The sequence below is a fragment of the Cloeon dipterum genome, chromosome 2 (genome assembly GCF_949628265.1).
Source record: "Cloeon dipterum chromosome 2, ieCloDipt1.1, whole genome shotgun sequence".
NCBI classification, from domain to species: Eukaryota; Metazoa; Arthropoda; class Insecta; order Ephemeroptera; family Baetidae; genus Cloeon; species Cloeon dipterum.
Window position 1 is genome coordinate 31,259,099 of NC_088787.1, and position 5,463 is coordinate 31,264,561.

Genomic DNA, 5,463 nt, shown 5'->3' on the forward strand with positions numbered 1-5,463 from the left:
TCTCTTAATTGGTTCCTAAAACCACTCTTTTGTGTTATAATCTGATGTTAACATACGCAATTTCAAATCTATGGCGTCATTTTGTTGTTTTCCAAACGGCCGGCACTCGTGATGGTGTGTGGCATCAATTTTGAGAGACCTGATAATGTTGACAGCTGAAAAAAAAACAAAGCCGATTGATCATGAAATTTTTTACAGCTTAGTTCGATTAGTGTTCGTCTGAGAATCAATTTCCTTCTCTTTGTCACCCCGAAAAGTTTAGACAGAACTGTTTCCTTAATAAAATCTATGATGCAACAATTAGTGTATATACATTCTTATGGCATAAACCACTGACGCCAAAACTTGTTGGAATGAGAAATAAAATAAGGGAACTTTGAAGCAATCGTCAGGTTGAAGTCATTTTTTGTACTTAAAATCTATGAAAAAACCTTTTTCGAGTGTCGAAATTTTATGGAGTGAAGTAAATTCTGAGAGGTTCTTTGAACCGTAAGCTATGCTTTTATTTTTCCCCGGTAGCCGTTCAAATTTCTGTACGGTATAAGCATATATGTACTATCAAGCATTGTTTTCCCTATATACTGTAGGAACACGATTTATTTATTTCATAAACCAGGGAAATTTAGGTAATAATTTGCACACCGTTACGAGAGGCATCGACACCGTTTTACTATTATAGTCTGGGCTCACTTCGGCTTTGTTCTCCCGGACAGAGTCTTAATAGCAACTTCTAGAAGTGTCGCGCCCTTTCTCACATATGCTTTTGCCTATTTGCTAACTGACCTGTGATAACATGAATGTACTGACTAATTGTGAGAATAAACAAACATAAAACCTTTTTTGATTTGATACGAGAAATTAAAAAAAAAATCGGAAATTTTATTGCACGCATGGAGTATCATGATTTGATCAACTGCTAATTTAAGTCAACTAATTAAAATAAATTTTAACTCTTGACGTGTGGCATATCCTTATAATGTAGTCAATCCGCATTTTAAAGTGGGTTTATACAAGGCGCAACAATTGAAAATTATTTGTACAATTTGTTATGCAATTTGCAATAATCAAAAGAGAAGCTTTTGCTACAATACAAATTCAAAATTTTCAAATTTTCTCCAAAATTTCCAGCGCTTGCCCACATTTTTATGGCAGACTTCGATTCGTCTCGTCGAGATCTGTACAACAGCGTATAATATGAAACCTTTAAAGGAAACTCTTTGTTGGGAGATAAAATTTTAGGGTTTCAATAAGGAGACAGCAGTCCTCACCATTTGAAAATCATATGCTAATTATTTGCAGCCTCTTTCCCAAAAATTTACTTTACACGCTACTTTGGTCAATTTTGGCTTCAACTGATTACTCTTAAGGGATGAGTTCATGCATTGCTATGTTAATCAAGCATTTTCCAGGATTTTGCACCATCAATCCATTTTAAATATAAATTATTCTCGTCGCAATCATTCAAACGGCTTGTGAAAGAGGTCTCTTTTTAGATGTCCCACTTGGAAGGCACTCAAAGCAGTGAGCCGATTTCTCAGAAATTTACTTGACGACCTGAGTAAATCTAAATTTTAAAAGAATATATATTTGAAGGACAGAGAGGTAAACACAAATTTGCCAGACAAATCGTGCACTCATGCTTGACAAACAAAAAGCCGAGATTCAAATTTCTCGCCAGCCGACTCGGAGCTGCGACTGCATCTTTTCTATACAGCCGACGCGGCTGTGTGTCGAGAGGAAAATAAAACACACCTAAAGAGCCGCGCGCATAGCGTGGGAATTCGAGAGCACATGCTGTCGGGTCGGAGCGAGGCGAGCCGCGCTGCGTATATATCTTTATATATAAATTCTCCTCACTCATTTCGTGCAGGCAGGCAAGGATATATATATGTGCGGTAACAAAAAAACGCTCGGGTGTCCATCCGTCGACATTTCGCCTTTCGCCACCGCCGGCGTGCAGCACTTGTCTGCTATTCCCCCTCGGAAAGGGAGAATTAGCCACCCCATTCTCATTACGCGATCGCATCTGCCCTCCCGATATATTACGACGACGACGACGCCGACGACGCCGCCGCGAGGCTCACACCCTCGATCACTAAGCTTATCAAAACGTTATTAGATAAAAGCATCACGCGCCGACCGCCGACTGTTGACGGCGCCGGAGCCCATTGCGAAAGCTGTTTATTGCGCTCGCTCAGACTTTGCCCGATGCCAACCAACGTGATTTACCAATCGCTCATTATTTTTACAATAGGATAAGCATAACAAACAAGAAATAAGCTGCACGCACCGCTTGCCTCTTGGTGTCTACCGCCATCTTGCGCCGTCCCCGTCAATCCTGGCGCGCAAGGATAAATAATTTACACTCTAAAATTGATTGAATCAAAATAATGAATGAATCATTTGTTAAACATGAATGAGAAACACTTCAGTGTATTTCCGGCTTCACAGTTGAAGAATAGCAAAATCGCACAAGTTACTACAAATCCATCGTTCGTCTCTTACAAATTAAAAATTGGAAGGCTTAGCCAGGCGTGATCTGCTTGTGAAAAAGGTCAGCCATTGCAGTAATGAAAAATAATTCAGGATCTATTTGGTATACCACATAGATCCTGAATTTATACAGGCCCCAGATTACACTGCAGACGACATTTTCTGTCATCCCGGTACAGTCGCCGAAAGATTTCTTTGGGATTAACGTACGGCGTCACTATGAGATAAACTGAAGTCATTGGCACGGATGGCCCATGGATGAACTGTCTGACTTCTGGGAGACGAGCTCGTCAACGGTTTGCTGTCCCTAGGGACAGTTTCGAAGATGTCGTTTGATTGTCTTGTTGTTCAACTGCCTTTCAATCGTTTTAGACCTGCTATTTGTATAATGCACTTTTTGCTGTTCAATATTATTCATACATATTTGTTTAATTGCAAAATATTGCGGTTTTCACTTTAAATTTGTAAATATTGCAAAAACCTATGATCCATACATTATATTTTCAATACTATATTAAGATAAAACAATCTTGACTAAAAATTATCGTAAATTTTTCAAATCATTTGCTATAGATTATACTTGAACGCCGTAGTTGGCAATCGGCCAAACTGAATAAACCAAATAATTTTATGGTTGTACCGGATGATTTTGAGAGAAGAGTTCAATAATTAAAAGAAGATTGATAATTAAGCGCTTGAGAGAGTAATTTTATTACTGGCACCGATGAGATGATCTAAACTATAAATAAAATTTGATTCCTATATAGACACCCTTTTGGCAAATTTAATTTAAAGGTGAAGAATCGATATTTAATTTGAGGATTACATAGTACTGTGTTAATATATATAGAGCCGGAACATATAGGATATATCATCCCACTTTTCCAAATTTATTTTTGTTTCTGGTGGTTTTCTATGGACAAATATTCCTTTCGTTTTATTTTTCTGCTTGATAATGGAAATTGAAATTTTAAACTAGTCCGTTGGCTCGCATTGTTAAAAGACATTCTCGGGAGTGTCAATAAAGCAGTATGGCAGATATTTGAGCAGTTCGGGGATCTAATATACTGGCTACCCAATGTCAGAGATGGCAAAAAGTGGTTAGTTTAGTGACTCGAATTGCTCAAATTGCTCAACGGGCTGGGAGGCGCACCGGCGCCGACTCGCCACTTGTTGTATTCGCACCTTTCCAGCGGCTTTAGGAACATATTTCTGGCGTTTCAATTAAAGACCTCGGTGCGGAGAGGCGAAAAGATGGCCACATTGGGCCCAAACTCCTTTGCGGCCACTCGGGCCACTATGTTAATCTGCTCGGTGGTGTTATTGGGGCCTAGGACCCAGCAGTGTCAGTGAGCTCAAAGCCCGCACGGGAAGTGCAGTGCGGATGAGGTTCTAAAAAAGCATTTACCAAATTAAAATAAGGGGTAAATAAAAATTATCTTGCTCGCAGGCTTTATTTACCTTGTGAATTTAATAATTCATTTGGGAAATATGTTATTAAGATGACCAGAACAAAAATTTATTCATGTTTTTGGTTTTGAAAAATTAAAGAAGCTTTATATTTTTTACTTTATTTTCGGCACTTCTGACAATCATGACACCAGCTCGCGTGCTTCTGCCTTAACTGGCAATAAGATTATCTTTTATTTACGAAAGAAGAAACCGCATAAATATGTAGGGCGATTTTAATTCTACCAACTTTACAATGGCTATACTCCCGCGAGCAAAATCAGGCCATGGAAAGCTCACATTTTGGAAAGTTGCGCGTGCAGTAAAATTATTATCGCACACGCATACGCCCTCGTTAAAGCGGCTACCATTTCGACCCCACAAAGCCTGGGAAGCAAGAATGCAAGAAACCGGCTGGATAAGCTCTGCAAAAGGACAAAAAAGACATCGCGGCTTGCATGGTTTTACGCACAAAAATTATAATAAGGAAAAGTGGATGGTTGAGTATTATATTATATATAACTTTGTCGCAACCACAAAAATTTCACCAAATTTTCCTCATACCGATGTAAGTTTTTATATTTTGTTTCCTCTCACTCGTTTAAACAACACGCGCAGCGATATAAATTTGTGTGTTCGCCGGCCACTACTTACTTGTTCTCTTCTGGCGTCGGAAATTTGTTTCGCCACATCCGCAAGTTGAAGTCTTTGGCCACAAATCAAAACGCCGCCGCCCGTCCTTCCGCTCTGCGCCTCTTTTGTTTCAACAAGCCAGCAGCGCGGCTTAATTTTATCTCCGCAAACGCTCTTGCGTTGATGGTCTCGTTAAAAGTTTGAACAGCTCTTTAATTGAGAGCGCGCCCCCAAGGGAGAGACACGCGGCCGCCGCTGCCGTCGACGCGGCAGTTATGCAGCCGCGCAGTGCCGGGGAGTCGCGCCGGTTGCTTACTGCTTTTAATTGAAGGGGTAGCTTCACTAATTGCCTGGCAGCAGCGCGAAAATCGAAGGTTTTACAGCATCGTGTAGTTCGGGTACAAATGAACGGTGTAAAATCCTTTTTATAATTGAAATTGACAAAATCCGTTTTCATGTGCGCGCGCCAATTTTGAATAATGCTTTCTGCCTGCCAGTTTCGTTACGCTCTGTAAGAATTTTTGTATTCCTCAAGAAATTTTACGATTCTTTCTAATTTATTGAGTATTTAAATAATAATTGTGATTTATGTTTGTTTTGTGTATATGCATTTGCAATTCGGTGGCAAAACAATGTAACCAAATCTGATATGATATATATGACATTGCCAAATTTCAATAAAGATTATTATTGTATGTATTCACGAATGACTGATTTGTTCAAAATAGGACTTTTAATTGCTTTTAATTTGGCGTGCAAATAGAAAGATGCCTCGACAAAAACACGTCAAATAAATATATAGTAATCACACAGAAATTGTTTTTTCTCAAATTGAGCCTAAAAGTGTCCGGAAATTGTCAAATTGAACATTTAAGGTCTTCTCATGAA